This window comes from Halichoeres trimaculatus, unplaced genomic scaffold (assembly GCF_033239565.1).
Source record: "Halichoeres trimaculatus isolate MK-OKI-2021-1 unplaced genomic scaffold, fHalTri1.1 fHalTri1_scaffold_4, whole genome shotgun sequence".
NCBI lineage: Eukaryota > Metazoa > Chordata > Actinopteri > Labriformes > Labridae > Halichoeres > Halichoeres trimaculatus.
The window spans coordinates 25,205,304-25,225,075 of NW_027437182.1; positions in this window are offsets into that span (position 1 = coordinate 25,205,304).

Here is a 19,772-nt window from a genome sequence, read left to right on the forward strand (position 1 = left end):
TCTTTTTTCATTTTAAGACTGGTAGAAAATGTTGCACAAGAGACTTTTCTTACTTATTGACACCAATAAAAAATCTTTTACATCAAATTTCAACCCTCTGACTCTTCAAACCCTTCAAATGTCACTTAAAACATCAGACAGCCTGCTTCTTTTTAAGAGCAATAGTTATCTTCCATAAGCTTGTGCTGACACAAGAAATGAGAGGCTTGTTTTTTTACAACCTTCAAACCAGTGGCAGCAGCTGGTCAGTCAAGGAGGGGAAGTTCATTTTTTTCCAGCCTACATCATAAATTTGTTTATTTAAACGTAAATTCTACCCTCCGTTCCTTTTCAAGAAATGATCTGTGACCCTGTTGTACCAACCAGGTGTTTTTTTCCAGGGATTAAACCAGTGCTCTCTCAATGGCCAGCAGAGCTAGACTGCGTAAACGGCCTTGGCCCATTGTGTTGCGGGTCTAAGACTTGAGCTGCTTTGAACAGGAGAAGCTCCTCTCTACAGAAGATGCTCTGGTGGAGGGTTATACTTTAAGATCGCTGACTGGCTCATTTCACTGTCAATAAAAAAGGGATTCGGACTCAGACAGATCATCCAATCATCATGCAGAAGCCCATCGTCCAGGCCAGCCCACTGCCTCATAGACCCCCAGAGACGCTCAGCGTCCAATGGGCGGGACAAAGCCCAGCGTTTATCCAATGACTGTCCAGTTTCCACAGTGGAGCAACCCACTCTACTTTTCCCCACTGAAGTCAGAAGACGCCCCGCGTCCGACTGTGTTAAAGAGCTGAGACGCTTGCAGTCTTAGAGCAATCGCGACTGCTTCAAACATATAATAAGTGCCACCTATCATCATGTCCACAGACAAAACAGACAAAACAGTTTCAGCTGTGCACTTAATACAGACTACATCCATATGATCCGGAAACAAAATAAGTAAAAGCAGATAAACAGCCTGCCTCTCTTGCATGTCTGACACAGATAATATGTTTCATAGAAACATTTCTGTCAGATATTTTTACTCTGCTGACCCTCTTGTACTTGACTTAGTTTTGGAAGTCATTTTAGAGCAAACAGTAGATAGAGAAAAGTTGGACATGCCAGTTTTTTTTCGTCTGCTTTGGAGGAGAGGCTGTCCAGATACCAACACACCTGCCTGTAGGCATACATGAGTCTTAAAGGAAAGGAAACAGACCCAGTGATTGGTTTGATTCTTTTTAAACCCAAAACACACCTTTGGGTAATCAAGGGACTTGATATAATCTCTTTGCTTCCTCTCTTAGCAAAGATTGTTCACTTTTGGGCTAGCAAAATATGGTCAGACACACCCTAATAACACGTTAGGTTTGTGATCATTTTTGCACCTCTGTGGACAGACAGCATACCAAGTGACTTTGCTGATTTTGTCCTAGAGGTGTATAAGAGTTTTTCCTGTTTATCCTGTACAATTAAAAAAATAATTCATAATCCCATAATCAATGGGGGGAGGACTTTGAAGTTGCTCTTCAACAAAAGTCAAAACAAAACTCTTAAAATTGTCATACCACACATCACTGGAGAAACTTAGCTACAAATGCCGTCAAGTCATGCTTCCACCAAACTTCTGTTCATTTAAATCACACTTGAGTTATCACTTTAAACCAGTAACACAGATACCAATACTGACACCTCTGAACAAATTTTCACAAGTGTTCCCCTTATAATGACACCAGAATGATTCAAATAGACCTGGTAGATGCAGAGACATACTGTTTTTATTCGTTGTTTTTCTAGCAGAGGCCCAAAAGAGGCCAGAGCCTAAGACGTTGTTTTCCACCTGAAGAAAAGAGCTCTTCCTTTCTCTGTCATATGAGTTCAACTGAGCTCAAACTACTAAAAAGGTCGTCCAGAGAGCCTTGTTCCTTTCCTCTTCTAACAGGTTGTATTTGATTTAAACAAGTCTGAAACACACAGCACAGCTACAACATGAGTAGAAAGACTTAATTGTGTAAAAGCTAATTGACTTATCATCATGCACTGCCCTTCACCACTGGCTGTTTGATCAATACTCACTTTAATTTCCCCTGGGACAGGAGGTGGTTGTAGAAGGTTGCATAACACCCTTGAAGTTGACCTTTCTCTCAGGCCAAATAAGGGTCTAACAACGCTTGCCTCTTTAGAATATTTAATTGTCCCTCATTAGTGGTACACAAGCGTGGGCTTGACAGAGATACAGTTGACTTTTTCCACACCGGATGGGATTATTTAGAAGCAGGAGAGACACATAGTGTGTGAATGCCATGTTGCCACCATCAAAAGCTCCTGAAAGACACCACCTGTGGCTAAAACGAATGTCAATATGTGTAGAGCAACTAACAAGGAGGACATGTAGGGGTTGAAAGGCCAGGCAAGTTTCTTTTTGCATCATCTTTTCACGGACAAAGATGCTTAAAATGTTACACATGAGAGAAAAAAAAAAATTGGTCTAAAAAAAAAAGCGATACAACAAAACACTTCAGGTTCATGGGAAAGATCAGATGAATACAGGATTTTCAGATGTGGTGAACTCATTCATGAACAACTGGAGCTCTGTCAGCACACAAATAGCATTATTGGGGTCTGTTTTTTCCCTTTTATTTATTTATCTATCTATCAATATAGCAAGAGGTAAACAGATGGCATTGCATCTTTCAAGTGCAAATAAAGCCCCATCATTCTGGCACCTCCTACAGGGATTCATGTGTTATTTCATTGTCTGTTCTTGAATTTGCAAGAAATCCTGTTGAATACCATACATCAAAAGATAATTATTTGGTAGTACTTTTATTTAAAGCAGCCATGTTGAGACTTTGATATCCAAATCTCTCAGCCTGAGTCACGAAACATAGTTTACATTTTTGTGGCAACTTTGTTTAAGACAAATGAAAGATGATGTGAATTGATGCCGAGGGAGGGATTCAACACAGGGAGTTGCTGTTCTTGACAAAAAGAGTCCATTGAGATGAGATTCATGGCTCTTTGAAGGGAGACAGGTCTTGAGGAGCCTTTTCTTTTAAAGAGCCATTCAAAAGAGTGGTTCCTTGTTTTATTTATTTATGTATTTATTTATTTATTTATTTATTTATTAGAAGTTATCCAGGAGTAACTCTTTTTTATCAAGGAAACAACCACTGGTAGCAGTTACAAGATTCAGTTTGGATAATAATAATTCCAACTTACACATCCCACCAATATATAGGGGAGACCGGGTATGGTTGTAACACTTTCGGCTTCAGCACCTCGACACAGCACCGTAAAAATCTGTGCACCGCTCTGGTAAGTAGAGAGTACAAAGTGTACTTCATGTAAGTGTCCTAACAGAAGTATCCTGTTTGAGACACAGCTCTTGACTGTCAGAGGAAGTGTGTGTGACTCAGCAGGAGGAGGATGAGTAAGGGTGCAGTGATTGCTGGCAGCTGTGACCTGTGTGCGGAGGGAAGAACAGAGACAGTTCAGTGCAGAAGGCTGAGCAAGGTGAAGGTGTTCAGGAGCCATGCAGTGTGGAAAAAACCCAACAAAGAAGGAAGTTGACATTGTACGTTACAGAAGCAGGCTGAAAAGTTTCTGTAGCCTTTTTTATGAACCTCTTCAGTTTGTTTGGGATTTTTTTAGGAGCTCTGATACCACTTGTGAAGAACTGTGTATGTTTTTATTGACACAAAAGGGTGCTGTGGCTGGAAAAAGTCTCTTATAGTCAGTTTTAACTATATCCTGAGGGGGAACTGTATTGATGTTGGAAATGAAGTTACTTGTTTATCACAAGATCGTCATGACCCACCCCATCTGTCATACATGTTCCTAAAAACTAAATCATAATGCTCAAAACAGCTAAAGATAAGAAGACTTGAAAGATTGACCGGAGTACCGTAGAAAATGGGAAACATTTTAATGACCTAAGGTCTTTGCACTAAAATCCTTTTGTTTACTTGCAACGGCTTTGGGAATGATCTCCACCTCATTGGCTCCTGCGGCCTTACTGACCTTTCCCTTTAGATGATGACCTGTCCCAGACAAGAGAAACATAATGAACTAAAATACCATCCAGTGTTTCAAGCTTTATCTTTTCTGCGTAATGAGGCCTGGGTCAGGACAAAGAAAGCTTTGGACGCACAAAGCCAGATGAATCAGGTCCTGTCACCTGTGTCTGCTGCTACTGTTATCACACAGTCCTGGCTGAGCTGAAAAGACAGGTAGGATAAGTGTAGATTGACTTAATGTGCATGGAGGGATGGTTGTCACACATAGCAGAAGCATTTTATTTATCCACACATTCTGACAGTTTTTCACTGACGTCATGAAAAACAAACAGATGTTGACCATGAGAAAGGAAATTTAATTTGCCCACTTTTCACTATGGTTCAGTTGATGGATGTGTGGGATCATTACAGGGCCAATCCACAACACCAGTCCTGACACAAATATTCTTCTTACTCTCTAAATATTTAACGAAACTTGACACTGTCTTCCATGTCCCCTTAAGGGTTTTTGTTGTATCTATGGTGAGCCACTGATTCAGCATGTCCCCTATCTCATCAGTAGTTTGTGTTTAGCCCTTCATGCATTAGCATACTGATATTCCACTTGAATATAAAAAAAAACAATGAAAAACTGAATCTGCTACAGATTAGCACTTTATGATGTGTTTACATCCTTTGCAAATTAAATTATTCTTGTGCGTGAATAACAAATAAAGTCAAGGTAAAGATGGAAATGACATAAACTAGGTAGTGTGACATGAGCACATTTACAAAACAAATATAAGTGGTATCTTTTTGGCAGTAAATCAAGTGTATGCAAAAAGAGCTTCTGTGCAAAAAAACTGTGAACCAGCATCTATATCACTGCACAAAAGACACTATTTATAAAAGTTTAAAAAAGCATCTATTCAAATGCACAGTGCTGCAGATTGGTCAAACAACTACACATACAGCTAGCATAACATCTCTGTCCAAGTATAAGAGTCCGTAAACCATTAATGGGCTAATAGCATTGGCATCACACATTTTCAATCAAGAAACAATCTGCTCTACTTAAAAAAAAACACTGTATGTACTCATATGATGGAATATATTTGATAGACTCTGGAAACCAGTGGTGGCTGCTGGTCAGTCAAGGAAGGGAAGCTCATTTTTTTCCGGCCTACATCATAAAATTTGTTTGTTTATTAAAGCGCAAATTCTACCCTCCGTTCCTTTTCAAGAAAATGATCTGTGAGCCTGTCGTACCAACCAGGTGTTTTCTTCCAGGGATTTTACCAGCGTTCTGTCAATGGCCAGCAGAGCTAGACTGCTTAAACGGCCTTGGCCCACTGTGTTGCGGGTCTAAAGCCGCGTTTCCACCAAGCAGTCTGGGTCGGTTCGTCTCGGTACGGTGCGCTTTTAGCGGCATTTCCACAGACTCATCCCGGGACGGATCCCTAAAAACCGAGACGAGCCGTCCCACTTTTTTGGGACCCTTTCGTATGGGTGCCAGACTGAACTGATCCGCTCTCGGGAGGTGGAGCAACACACTGCGGACGGTTGATTGGTCAAAAGAATCGTCACTTACCCCGACAGCGGCTGCATTTCTCCTGGCGGCACACAGACTTCTCTGAAACGAAGCTTGATTACACTTTGTAACAGAGAGTTACATGAAAATCACAGAGGGGACGAAATGCTTCATGTCTTCCATCCGTGCTCTTTAGTTACTGTGTCCCGTTTTCTTGTTTGTTGGATTTATTAGCGGGGTAAGCTGCTACGGCGTCGCGCTATTGTTTACCAGCTGCGGCTTTCTGCATCCTGCTTACACGCCGCCCACCACGAGATCATCCAATTATTATGCAGAAGCCCAGCGTCCAGGCCAGCCCACTGCCTCATAGACCCCCAGAGACGCTCAGCGTCTGATGGGCGGGACAAAGCCCCGCATTTATCCAATTACCATCCAGTTTCCACAGTGGAACAACCCACTCTACGCTTCCCCGCTGAAGTCAGAAGACGCTCAGCGTCCGACTGTGTTAAAGCGTTGAGACGCTGCGGGGATGAATGAGAAGGAGGTCCAGCCAGTTACCTGTGATAGGAGCTGATTCTGAACAAAAGATGAAGGAATTCTAGCTCATATTTAGTCAATGAAATGTACACACAGCAGTACATATCACCACTTTTTGGGGGACATTTTAGGGGAAGCTGAACTTCCCTTGCAGTCTTAGAGAAATCGCCACTGCTGGAAACAAACATGACTCATCTTGTTAATTCACTGCTTCTGCACTGCCGAGTCAGTCAAGACTACGTCCGTTGTCAGTAAATTCCCCCTCAGGATCTGACTATTTTCTGCTCTTATCTAAAGCACCCAGAACCGTGAATGGACAAAACGTTTGGACTGCAAACAGATTCTGGTCTCTTCCTGGAAACAACAATCTTGCCCCTTATCTACAGCATTTCTGAACAGTGTTCATATTCTGAGTCTTTTCTTGAGCAGCCTTGAATCCAAAACTTTGGCTTTGGCATGTGAATAGATTTGAATTAATTATTTGAGGATAGCACTTAGCCCTTCATGAGTAGTTGCATTTGTCCGTGTGAAAGGCTGTCCTCCAACTTAAAGTACCTTGAGTTGCTGGGTGATGAGAGACACAATGTAAGTGCAGCCCATTTACCATTTTTCTCCTGGAATGGTTGCAGACTCTCAGTTAACTTAACACTCACGGTGAGAGCATTATTTTAATCATTATTATCATTATTTTGTCACATGTTTAAAAAATGGTCCAGAGCCCACAATCACCAAGGCAATGCCTTTGCCGCTGCTGTAAATGTTCAATCAAAACAGTAACTGCCAACCTGTCATCTTCATCATCATCATCATCATCATCATCATCATCATCATCATCATCGTCATTATCATCGTCTTGCAAAATGCCCATAATCTATACACATTATGGGTTACTCTACCCTCACAAAGAAAGAACAGTACAGTGATCTAGCTGCTTTTCTTTCATTTGCAAATTGGGAAGCAGGTGCTGTTGCTGCATAGCTGGATGTTGGACATTTTAAAAGGTACACAGCCTCCAAAACAGCCCTAAGTGCTTCAATTCATTAAAAAAACCCACACAAACTTGAATCAGTAGAGAAGAGAACAAATAGTGTTACACTCAATCTACTGGGACAAAGGATTTTAAAAGCTGCAACCTTTTTTTCTGCAAATGAAGTTGTAGCAACTTCAGTTTCAGCCTTGTCATTTTATTACATTGAAGCCAACGAAAAGATGCATTTCTCATTTAACTGATATGTAAATGTGCCTCTGCTGTATTGTGATGTTATTTCACAACGCTTCTCAATGAAATGTTCAGTCCATTCTGATGTTGTCAGAATGGACTGAAATTCAAGGTCCAACTTCAAGGAAGCAAACATTTCGAGGTGAAAACACTGTCTTTTACCTGTTGTATAAGCAGACAGACTGAACATTTGAAGGTTATTTTCAATCCCCTGTGTCCCATTGTCAACAACCTGTCAAAAGACGTTGACCTACTTACCAGCTTGATCAGAGTTTTGTGTATTCAGGAAAAGAAAATGCTCAGAGTGAAAGCCTGTAACTGACAGATTACATGTACATACAGTGGGGAAAATAAGTATTGAACGCGTCAACTTTTTCCTTATCACATTTATTTCCAAAGATGATTGAATGATGAATCCGAAGATTCAATTGATGATTCTTCATAATCCTGGTGGATGGCAGCAGATTCATATCAAGAATTCCCCCATACATGGCTCCATTCATTGCTCCATCAGTTATATGAAGTTTGCCAACACCATGTGATGAGAAACAGCCCCATGCCATGATGCTTCCACCTCCAAACTTCACTGTTGGTTTAGTGTTTTTTGAGTGGTGTGCAGTGCCATTTCTCCTCCAAACATGGTATGTAGTATGATAGCAGAGAAGTTCAGTTTTGGTCTCATCTGACTAGACAACATTCTCCCAGTATTCTACAGGCTTGTCAAGATGCTGTTCAGCAAACTTTAAACCAGCTTCAACATGTCTTTTCTTGAGGAATGGAGTCTTGTGAGCTGAGCGTCCATAGAGGCCAGGGGGGGTGGAGTGCATTGCCTATTGTTTTCTCTGTAACAATTGTGCCTGCTGCCTCCCAGTCTTTCTGGAGCACTTTTAGGGTGGTCCTTGGCTCGTTGAGTACTCCTCTGACTATCTTTCTGACTCCCTGGTCAGAAATCTTCAAGGAGCTCCTGTGCGTGGCCTGTTGATGGTAAGGTGGTGCTTCTTCCACTTGTGAATAATGGCTCCAATGGTGCTGACTGGAATATTCAGGTGCTTTGATATAAATCTGTAACCAGTTCCATTCTGATGCTGAGCAACAATCAGGTTGTGAATGTCTTCAGAGAGCTCTTTGCCTTTACCCATCATGAGGTGTGTCGTATTTAACTGCTTGGTGAAAAAACAACCTTTTTTTATAGGACCATCAATTTGATCTCGCCCAGCTGATGTTGGTTTGCACTGATTGGAAGTTCAAGTAATAATTACTGACAGATTTCAGGTGGTATGGTGCATTTCCTTGCCAAAGTATACAGCCTTTCCATGGTGTGCTCCATTCTTTTTTCCTGTGTTATCGTACTTAATTCCACATAATCATGATTTCTGGACCTGAACGTTGTGATTTCTTTTTATTTGTGGATTGTTTGAGTTGATACCAATGTCTGGTAGAAAATTTGTTTGAATTGCAGCTTTGGAAATAAATGTAATGAGAAAAAAGTTGATGCGTTCAATACTTATTTTCCCCACTGTAAATGTAAATGCATGTTCACTTCTCTTTCAGTCTGATTATATTAGAGCAGCCAGTTGAAGTGAGGCTTTGACAGGATATTGAGGTTTATGAGTGGTTGTGCTCATCATCTCAGGCAGCGAGCTGTAGGGTCTGTCCTTGTGGATTTTTTTCAATCTTTGTGAGAGAACGGCTTTTTTTACTTTGAAAATAAGTGTGCAGTGTGTGACCATTACAAACCTTTGGAAACGCTTTCCAACAGACCGTTCCACAGTGACAAATTGTAAAACTGGGCTGTATAGGGATGAAGTTTATAAAGCAATTTTTCTAGATCAATCAGCTTCCACCACAAGAAATAGCTGTGAATCCAACAGCAAGAAAAATTCACCGTCTTTCAATTTCTGCTGGACCAGATGAAATTGCGCTTCCTAACCTATGCCCTCACACCTGTTTTTATCTTTTATAAGAAGACAGACACCTCTGTGTGAGTTTTCCTCTGAGATCCTTAAATAGAGAGAGATTAGAAGCCACATTCCCCCAGAGACTGACAGCAAGGAAATGTAGGTCAGATTTTCTTTATCTGTATTGCACTCAGCTTTGCTTGGGGTATTCATGGGTACAGATCAATCCATCTATCTGTCTATTACTGAGTTCTTGTGGAGAGGGTGAGGCTGCAAGTAGCAAAATTTTTCAAAGTAGTTGCATCAAAGTTGAGATGTTTATTTACAGCCATCTTAATGCTGCAGTTACTGTCAGCTCCAGGATTCAAGTCTAGTAGATACTTGTGCCCTTATCATGAGGCAGAGCAGAGGCAGCAACAAGGTCACAAACGTAAGGAAAAATACATATAAAGCAAAAAAAAGAAAGTTTGACATTTTCAGACACATCTGAAAAACACACTGAAAAGTTTCAGGAGGATTGAAAACAGAGCTTAGTGATTTCATGTGGGCACATGGAGTTGACTCAGTCTCCTCATGCTGTGGGTTCCTTATCTCTACAGAGAGACTTCACAGCGTGCTGAGACTGCATGATGTGAGTGTTTGGTTTCATCTTCAGTCACTGAGAAGAATCAGATCAGCTGACTGAGCTGGGCAGAGTTGTGCTCTCTGTTAGCTGGGGAGATCTCAGGCTCTCACGTGAGATGGATGAAAGACAGTTTCTGGAAGGGAAAATGACTTTTACATTGACTGAGATAAACCAGGGACGGTGCTCTTTTACTGAGATGCTGTCAATTAGAATGGCGCTTCTTGTCAACAGTTTGTAGCAAACCCATTTCCATAAATGTTGTAACACTAAATTGATGAAACTATACATATTGTTTGTTATTTTTATCCACCCATGCTTTGAAGCCAAAGTTTACTTAAAGGTCCCATATTATGCTCCTTTTCTGCAGTTTAATATGGATCATTGATGTCCTCATGAAATGGTGGTAACATGTTTTGGTCCAAAAAGCCATTAAATCAAGCACAGCAGCATTGTTTCCAGGCTCTCATAGCCCCTCTGTTCAGAATGGTCTGATTTAGTGGGTGTGACCTTCATATGTAAATGAGCCACCACTGATACCACCTCACTCTTCTGCGTCACTGAGAGCGGCACCACAAGCTCTAAGTGCACAATGGTTACAAAACAGCGAAGCTTGTTTACCGTAACATTACAGGCTAAAACAACAGGCTAACCGCAGCTACAGTTAGCATCCTGAAGCCAACACAGAGACAGGGGGGACACTGAGGAAAAGCTCTTACATCTGCTCCACAGCACACAGCATTTAAAATACTCACATTTCCAGGGTCCAAGGTTTGTTGGTGGATGGTTGGTAATGCGCCTGGATTCAGGACCAGTCTATTCGCTAGCTCTCTGTTGTACTGTCCAAAGTTGTAAAAGCAGTCGGCCGTGAAGTGACTACCACACACATGCACAGTTTTACTGAGTGTAGCTGGCACATTTCCTTGATTAATGAACTTTAGCCACTTAGTCTTGTCTTCTTCCGAGATGGGAAGCTTGTGCATGGAACTATGATGCTGTGTGCTAAAAACAGAGCAGTGATGGCAGTGATTGGGAGGGAGGGGGAGTGGTTGGGGAGGGGATTTAGGGGTATCTGCTCCAGTGGACCAATCAGGTCAGACTTGCTCCTGGTTGATCAAAAAAAAGAATTGCTGACGTTGTCCAATCCCAAAAACCAAACAGCTCGTTTTAGGTCAGGATTTTACATTCACAAGCACTACTGAGTACAGGTTTTGTTAATCAATATCAAATTTTGTGGGCTAGGAGGAAAGCCAAAGACCCACAAATTTCACTAAAAGACTTAATAAAGTGATTTTTGCATAATATGGGACCTTTAATACATGTGCATGGAAACATACCACACTAAAACGTCTTATTTTCTTACAAATATCATATACTCCTTTTAAATATAGCAAAAGCAGCATACTTTGAAAAGTTTGGGACAAGTCAGTCTTTAGCATTGTGTTGCATGAAGCCTTCTTTTAACAGTACCCTGCTTACACCAAGGAAGCCAGTTTCTGGAGTTTTAAAAGCAAAAGTAAAAGGGTGCCACTCTCGTTAGGAATAGGTTTTCAGCTGCTGCAAAGTTCATGGTCTCTACTGATGGCAGGCAATTCCAGCACCCTGACTCCACTACTCCTAAGCCGCTCTGGGTTGGGTTGGCATTGTCTTGCTGTATGAAGCAAGTTCTTTTTGAAAGAGGCCTGGACAGCAGCATGTTGCTCCAAAACCTATTTATAACCTGTTGAACAGCTTCAATAAAATCTACTTCCACCGTTGAATGTTTCAAATCCTTGTTAAAGAAAGCCTTGGCTTCAGTCCTTTGCACCACATGAGGTGTAAAACATGCAGTTGGATGAAAAGCCTTAGTGAATGAATCTTTCACAACCTGAAAATAAACATTTTAAACATATGTACACTGTTCAAACAATGTAAACTTATATAAACCTGTAACACCCTTCTACAGATGAAAGAAACTGAAACATAAATTAATTAAAAAAAAAAAAAAACAGTATGGAGCCAGTTGTAAAATGCACCTAAACATCACCTTGTTGGGTACATTTGGATGCATCCACCTGGGTTTTAAAATGTTCCAAGTGCCGATTTTTGGACACACAGATAAAAGGAGGGACTGGTGGGAAATAGCAGATAGAAGTGGATGCCCCTCAGAGGCTGAGCTGAACACAAACAAAAGCAGCAGCCCCATCCTGACAGGAAAGATATTTTTGAATTACTTCTTTCCAACAACAAGTATAAATTCAAACAAAATCATGCTGCCCAGATTTCTCCTTTCCTCTTGCTGTTAAACATGTCTGGCAAATTGCATCACTGTTGATAAGTGATATCTTTATTTTCAACACATTTTATTTTATTCTTAACAAAATATCAAGCTGTATTATTAGCATTGTTAAATGCTACTCGATGGCTGTTCTGTTCATAAAATTTAGATAATGTAACAAAGATGAATCAAACTCAAACTCTTTATTGGGCTGTTTTGGAAGCCTGCTGTTTATCCCTTATTTGGTCTTCTTTATCTAAGTTGGTCATCGATGGGCACCAATTGACAGGCTCAGAGTGTGTAATCAGGCTACAAAGAGGATTGGCGTTTTTAAAAGTGTGGTCTTCAGTCAAAACAGGTTCTGTACACAATAGGTCAATCATCAAGGGCGTAAGTACAAAAGGTCAGAGGAAAAGATCAGGAACGAAGGCGAAAGCAGGAAAGTTGTAACACAGGGAACTAGAACTACACAAAAGGCTGGATATATCATCTAAAGCAGGGATCTCAAACTCATACCATGGAGGGCCAAGAGGCTGCAGGTTTTCTTTCCAACCAAAAACTTAAGCCCTGCGATTGACTGGCGACCAGTCCAGGGTGGGGTAGGTTGGGATAGGCTCCAACCACCTGGAACCCTGAACAGGATAAGTGGTTTGGAAAATGAATGAATGAATACTTGATGATAACAAAAGACAGATCGCACAAGATGTCTCTCTTGAGAATTGGTGGTGAGTAAAGTCACCAAAGTATTAGAGATAGATTTCTTACTTCTTCTTTGGTCGGTCAGCTGAGTCAGCTCGCGTCTCGATTGGCTTTGCTCTGGTGCATGTGACATTACGCTGTACCTGCTCGGCTCCTCTCAAGGCACCCAACACAAAACAGGATTTCTAGTCGCAAATATTAAACTTGTTCATTATCCACAATATCTCAACTGGAGGCCTCCTGAGCAGCTCCGACCAGACAAAATCATTCTTCACACACCCCACGCCACAGAAAAATCAGACACAAGGCCATTTGCAGGCATCAGACTATCAGGCCTTTGCTGGGTTCGATCATGAAGGGGAGATCGGGACAAAAATCAGCCTGATTGTCCAGTTGTGTGTACCCATCTTAAGTGGTTAGTGAAAATCTGGTGGACACTTTATGGAGGGGATGATCAATGGTGAGGGGGGCAGCTGGACATGCACTGAAATGGACAAAAGACTAGGGTTAACAAAATAAAACTAGAAGTTCAGAATACTAAATTAACTTGACAGATCTGACACCCATAGCAATGTCAGTCTGTTACATAACTAGAAAAACACTCAAAGGAGCTTGAACGTCAAAACCATTCACCTCTACATTAGAGACATTCTTACAGGTGATTGCAGATTTACAGTTTGTCCTCTCTGATGAACTCTCGCAGTTACTCTGAACGTTGATCAGTGGCTGCTCATCCTGACACTATCATGCTGCCATGTTCGACTTATGTCCTTCTAGCAGGGGCACTTAATCAGTGTCTATCAAAATCTCGAGCGGTTGTAGACACTACCCTTCATCAACAGCAGTCCTGTGCCAGTGTGTCAGCCTCTATATAATTTCAAAAACCATTTATTTTTCTGCACTTTGAGGAAACTAGTTCATCTAAATGCAAAGGAGTTGTTAGGAAAGAAATGGAAAGACGGGATGATAAAGCTATGACAGCCACCACAATTTCTACTCTATAAGGTATCCAGATGTTAACCAGCTCTTTTATTTGAAGAGAGTCTCTATGGGGGGAAGCACGTCAGTCATCACTGCTAGTAATTTCCTTCCCTCTACACCTGTTTGTTCATTTACATTTCTATGTGTGACTGGGTCAGTGATAGGCAGGAAAACACAGCATAAATTTTATGAGGGTCTCTATCCCCCGACTGTACTCACAACAAGCACAAGAACAGCATTATTTTTTCAGTATTGAGGCCTGAAAGGTTTCACAAGCTTCTGGAACAGTTTTCTTCTTCACGTCTGTAAAATAAATTTGTAATATTTATAAACTGAATCTTTGACTAACAGCAAAGATATAAATACTAGATAAAAGTATCAAAAGGCAAACCTGACAATAGTCAATCCTTTAAATAAACAATCCTGTACAGATAAAGTGCATTCTTTCAGTGAATATTTACAGCTCTTAGAGCAATGACCACAATCTAACATTTATAGCAATATCCACTCGTAGCTGGGTATCTGGGAAACTGCAAATATTTTTAGACATCGACACTTGTTATCCACACGAAACTGCAGCTAACAACGCAAATAAATACAATGTTTTGGGTTTTTTTTTTCAACTCTGGCCAAAGTGAAGATTTTTGAAAACTCTGGTTTCATAGTTTAGTGTAGACGCCAGAAAGCAGAGTTTTCGGTTCTCAAACATCACAGCTGAATGAAGGGAGCTCACTCTGATTGGCTGGCACAGGTTTTAAGTCTAGAATATTCTAATATGAGTTCGGCATAGTTTCAGCAGCAACTATCAGCAGCAGCAGCCTGCTGTGTGTAAGTATTTTTAAAAACAAATCAGGGGGGGGGTATTCTATATTATATATTACACTCACTGGCCACTTTATTAGGTACACTTGTCCAACTGCTCGTTAATGCAAATCTCTTATCAGTCAATCACATGGCAGCAACTCAATGCATTAAGGCATGTAGACATGGTCAAGACGATCTGCTGCAGTTCAAACCGAGCATCAGAATGGGGAAGAAAGGTGATTTATAAGACTTTGAATATAGCATGGTTGTTGGTGCCAGGCGGGCTGGTCTGAGTATTTCAGAAACTGCTGATCTACTGGGATTTTAACCCACAACCATCCCTAGGGTTTACAGAGAAAGGTCCCAAAAAGAGAAAATATCCAGTGAGCGGCAGTTCTGTGGGTCAAAAATGCCTTGTTGACTCAAATAACCACTGGTTACAACCGAGGTCTGCAGAAGAGCATCTCTGAACACACAACACATCCAACCTTGAGGCAGATGGGCTACAGCAGCAGAAGACCACTCTGGGTGCCACTCCTGTCAGCAAAGAACAGGAATCTTAGGCTACAATTCAGAAAATTGGACAATAGAAGATTGAAAAAATGTTGCCTGGTCTGATGAGTCTGGATTTCTGCTAAGACATTCAGATGGAAGGGTCAGAATTTGGCCTCAACAACATGAAAGCATGGATCAGTCCTGTCTCTGTCTTTAGTTTGCTTGTGTTTGGTTTAGGCCATGTCCACATGTATCTGAGAAGCCGCATATATTTTCATACATTTACGCCTGCCATCTGCATGAAACCACAGCTTTACATCACTAAAATCTGTTTTCTGAAAATTCTGGCCAAAGTGTAGATTTTGGAAAACTCCAGGTTCATGGTTTTGTGTGTATGCTGGTAAACAGAGTTTTCGGTTCCCAATCATCACAGCTGAATGACGGGGGCTCATTCTGATTTGATGGCATGGGTTTTACATCAGAAAAACACTGCCCATTATGGCTTTGGCATGCTTTGAGCTGCACTCACCCGGCGGATTTGCACGCTGTGTGTGGATGAAAGTATTTCTAAAAATGAACGCGGGGGCTACTTGTTTTTGAAAATACCCAGCTACGTGGGGACATGGCCTTAGTCCTCCTGGTGTTTCCCTCCTGTGCAATTGCCCCTCATGTGTTTCACCTGTGTATTGTTTCACACCCCTGTTGATTGTCCATGTGCCTTTATAGTCTCTGTGTTTTCTTGGTTCTTTTTCAGTCAGCCTCATTGAAGCATGTAGTTTTGAGGGAAATCAGGCCAAGACTAGAGGGATAACCCCAGATGATGGAGCGGGTACAGAATGTGAGGAGTAGCTGGATTTTCAAAACCATAACCCAAACAAATGAGATGGACTGGAGACGACTGGGATTAAGAAGGGTTGCAGAAAGTCTGCACTGAAATGGAAGCTGGCAAATTTAAATGGAGAGCAAAAACAAGAGCATATAGAAGTAGAGAAAAGGAGATGGTGAGAGTTTTATGAATGAATGAGAACACAGTCCTCCTCCTTGAACTTTAGCTAAGCATAATTATGACTCATCTCCATCTTACACTAGATGAAACTGAAGGACCCAAACTTCTTCAAGGATTTTTAAAAATAAGAGATTAAAGAGATCCTCTCGGTAAATAAATACATTGAGAGCATTAAAAGAATGTTGATGATTCATCCTGCCCTTGGGGAAGTTCACAAATTCGGAGGCCAAGAAATGTTCCCTTCATTTTTGATGCTTCTCATTGTTGGCTATAAATGTTGCCAGTTGCCATCTGGAGTGTTGGACCAGTGTGAGCTGGCCAGCATTTGGCAGTCTGTGTTTGCTAACCTCTACTTTTCTGCCTCACTCTTTGCCCTTTTTCTTTTTCTAAAAGAAACCCAGTTCCAATGAGGAGGCTGCCAGTGGGGGCAGTGACTTGGATGGCATGAACACAAATCAACACCAGTCTCAAGTTCCCTTTTTCTATGAAAGAAATGAAATAGAAATAAAACACGAACTACATGGGCATGAAATATATATAATCACGTAATGAGGAACTGTGTCACTGATAGCTACACACACAAACATACACTGCCTGGCCAAAAAAAGTTGCCACCAAAAACAAAGGTGACACACTCCAATATTACGTTGTACCTCTAGCTTTGATTACGGTTTGCTGTGGCATTGTTTTGATAAGCTTCTGTAATGTCACAAGGTTTATTTCCATCCAGTGTTGCATTAATTTTTCACCAAGATCTTTATTGACGATGGTAGAGTCTGACCGCTGCACAAAGCCTTCTCCAGCACATCCCAAAGATTCTCAAGAGGATTAAGGTCTGGACTCTGTGGTGGCCAATCCATGTGTGAAAAAGATGTCTTATATTCAATGAACCACTCATTTTCAATTTAAGCCCGATCAATCTGTCACTGTCATCTTGAAATATGGCCGTGCCATCAGGGAAGAAAAAGCCCATTGATGGAATAACCTTGTCATTTGGTATATTCAGGTAGTCAGCTGACCTCATTCTTTGAGCTCAGACTGTTGCTGAACCTAGACCTGATCAACTGCAGCAACCCCAGGTCATAGCACTGCCCCCACAGGTTAAGTCACTTCATCTGCCTCTCTTCTTACCCTGATGGCCCATCACTCTGAAACAGGGTCAGTCTGGACTCATAAGACCACATGATCTTCTTCCATTGCTCCAGAGTCCAATCGTTATGCTCCCTACCAAATTAAAGCCTTTTTTTCCGCTTAACCTCACTGATTGCTGACTGATAGTGGCCAGACTCTACCACCATCAATGCAAGATCCTGGTGAAAAATTATGCAACACTGGATGGAAATAAATCCTGTGATATTGCAGAAGCTTATCAAAACAATGCCACATAAAGGAGACAATCAAGTAGTGGAGACTGAGGGAAAGTGTTTGCTGAGTTAAGAGCTGGTATTATTGCTTTAAATATCTGGAGGTCTTAAAATCCCCTGTTGCACTTGTTTGTGATATTGCTTCACTTCCAGACCTAACACATAACATCAAACCAGAATTATTTTAAAAGTTACAAGGTCAGTTTTGTATGAGGAATCGAGTCAGTTTAGTTCCTCACCTTTTAACCACTGGTGTTTTTGAAGGCTCAAGCTTTTCATATTCTGTACGATTTACTAAACAGTCTATGATAGATGCAACACAGGCTTTTCATCGTAAAGTTGCCAGTAAAATTACTGGAATGCAATCACAGCCCACATAGATGAATGGCTTTCAGAGGCTACATAACTCATGCAGTATAGAGGCTGCACTGCGCGTAATGGCTCTTTTGTTGCAGTGATTAGAAGGTACACAGGTCGTAACTGAATGCCTTAGAGATGTGTCATCACCATGAGGGCAAACATTTCCATGTTGAATTAGATGTGTCGCATTCTCCATCACTGCTCCCTACCATAAACTTGCAACATTCTGCTTGTTTGATTTAAGTCCTCTTCATTTGTTATTGGAATGTTGTTAATGAATAAACTATTCCCTATCTCCATGATTGATCCAAAGGATTATGCTTTCGCAGCGTAAAAACTGAAAAAAGAACACAGACAAATCAGCAGCCAGCAAAAAAAACAACTTAAAATGTTAACTAAAAGAATAAAATATGAATACAAAACTAAGGGTTAATAAGAGGAGGGGTGTGTGGATGGGTCACAGTTGAAATTGACTCTGGATTAAAGAAGAAACTGTGTCTTAAGGGTCTTGATGTGTGAAACACAAGCTTGGATAAGTGCACTTCATTTAAACATAGCATAAGAGTTCAGTCAAGCACTCTTTATGCGGTTTTACCTTTAAAGGTCCCATATTATGCTCCTTTTCTGCAGTTTAATATGGAGCATTGATGTCTTCATTAAAAGGCAGTAACATCTTTTGGTCCAAAAAGCCAATTAAGGGAATCACTGACGTCCGCAAAACCCCGAAATCCAAACAGCTCGTTTAAGGTCAGGATTTTACATTCACCATCACTACTAAGTACAGGTTTTGTCATTAAATATCACATTTTGTGGGCTGGGAGGAAAGCCAAAGACCCACAAATTTCACTAAAAGACTCAATAAAGTGATTTTTGCATAATATTGGACCTTTAAGCTCTTTCTATGCTGCCTTACTTTTAACAAGCAGTAGGTACCGTATATCATTTCATCAACATATTTGGACCAATTATTGTTAAATATCAAAATTAAGTTGAGTCCATACTTAGGTCTGTGTACTGTTGTGGCAGATTTTTTTTTGCTTTCATTAATGGCTTTGTGAAAACAAAAAGATGATTGGATATCTCACAGCAGTGTTGCAGCTTTAGGACAAGCTTATCTTCTCATTCCATTCACTCAAGTATCACAAACATCTTTAGCAGTACAATAAAAAAAAAAACATTGCAGCACACCCAAACAATGTGGTTTTTGAAATGTTATCAGAAGCTACATTCCATAAACTTCTATTTGAAGTCTGGTATAAAAAGGGTTCAGTTTGTACTTTTCATATTTTTTTTATCCTCTTTTTTTCTATTATGGAAAGGAGAGAAATGCCCCTCAGCACAATGTCCCATGGTGAAAAGATAACTGACTGGCTGATAAATAAATGGATTTTCACAGCAGCACAGGGTGATAAAGTTATAATCTGCCTCCTGATAACTTTCTACTATTTCTCTATTTCATATCTACCTTTAATCAAATTTCTCATACTGCATCTTGGAGCCCTATGTAACAAGTGCAATTTCCTATTTTTATGTAAATAACTTAAAAGCACTGCTGTGTAATGGAAGCCCAAGTTGTTTAGATAGTGGCCTTCAGCTGATCTGCATGACTTGGTCTGATGTCTCATCCTTCTCTTTTCCAACACCCCATAGATTCACGGTGGGGTTCAGATTCAAAAGTATGCACCCCATACCATATCTGTGTGTGGAAACATGCTCTACTCTTTCTGCAGACTCTGGGTCCTTGATTCCCCAATTTAATGCACAATTACTTCCATATGGTAAAAATGGACTTAAGACCTGTGCGCCTGTAGATTGCACAGCACCTTTAACCATTCAAAACTACGCTGTCATTTCTAAAAGCTGACGTCCATTGTTGTGGCAGTAAACACCATCATGTTATGAAAATAAAAGTTTATGTTATATCAATGTAGTTATCCCTTAAATAGCACTTAACAGAAGATCTAAAGAAGACTCAGGTACTTACATTTAGTCCAACATCTTAAGATGTTTGTCTTCAACTTGAATAAGTT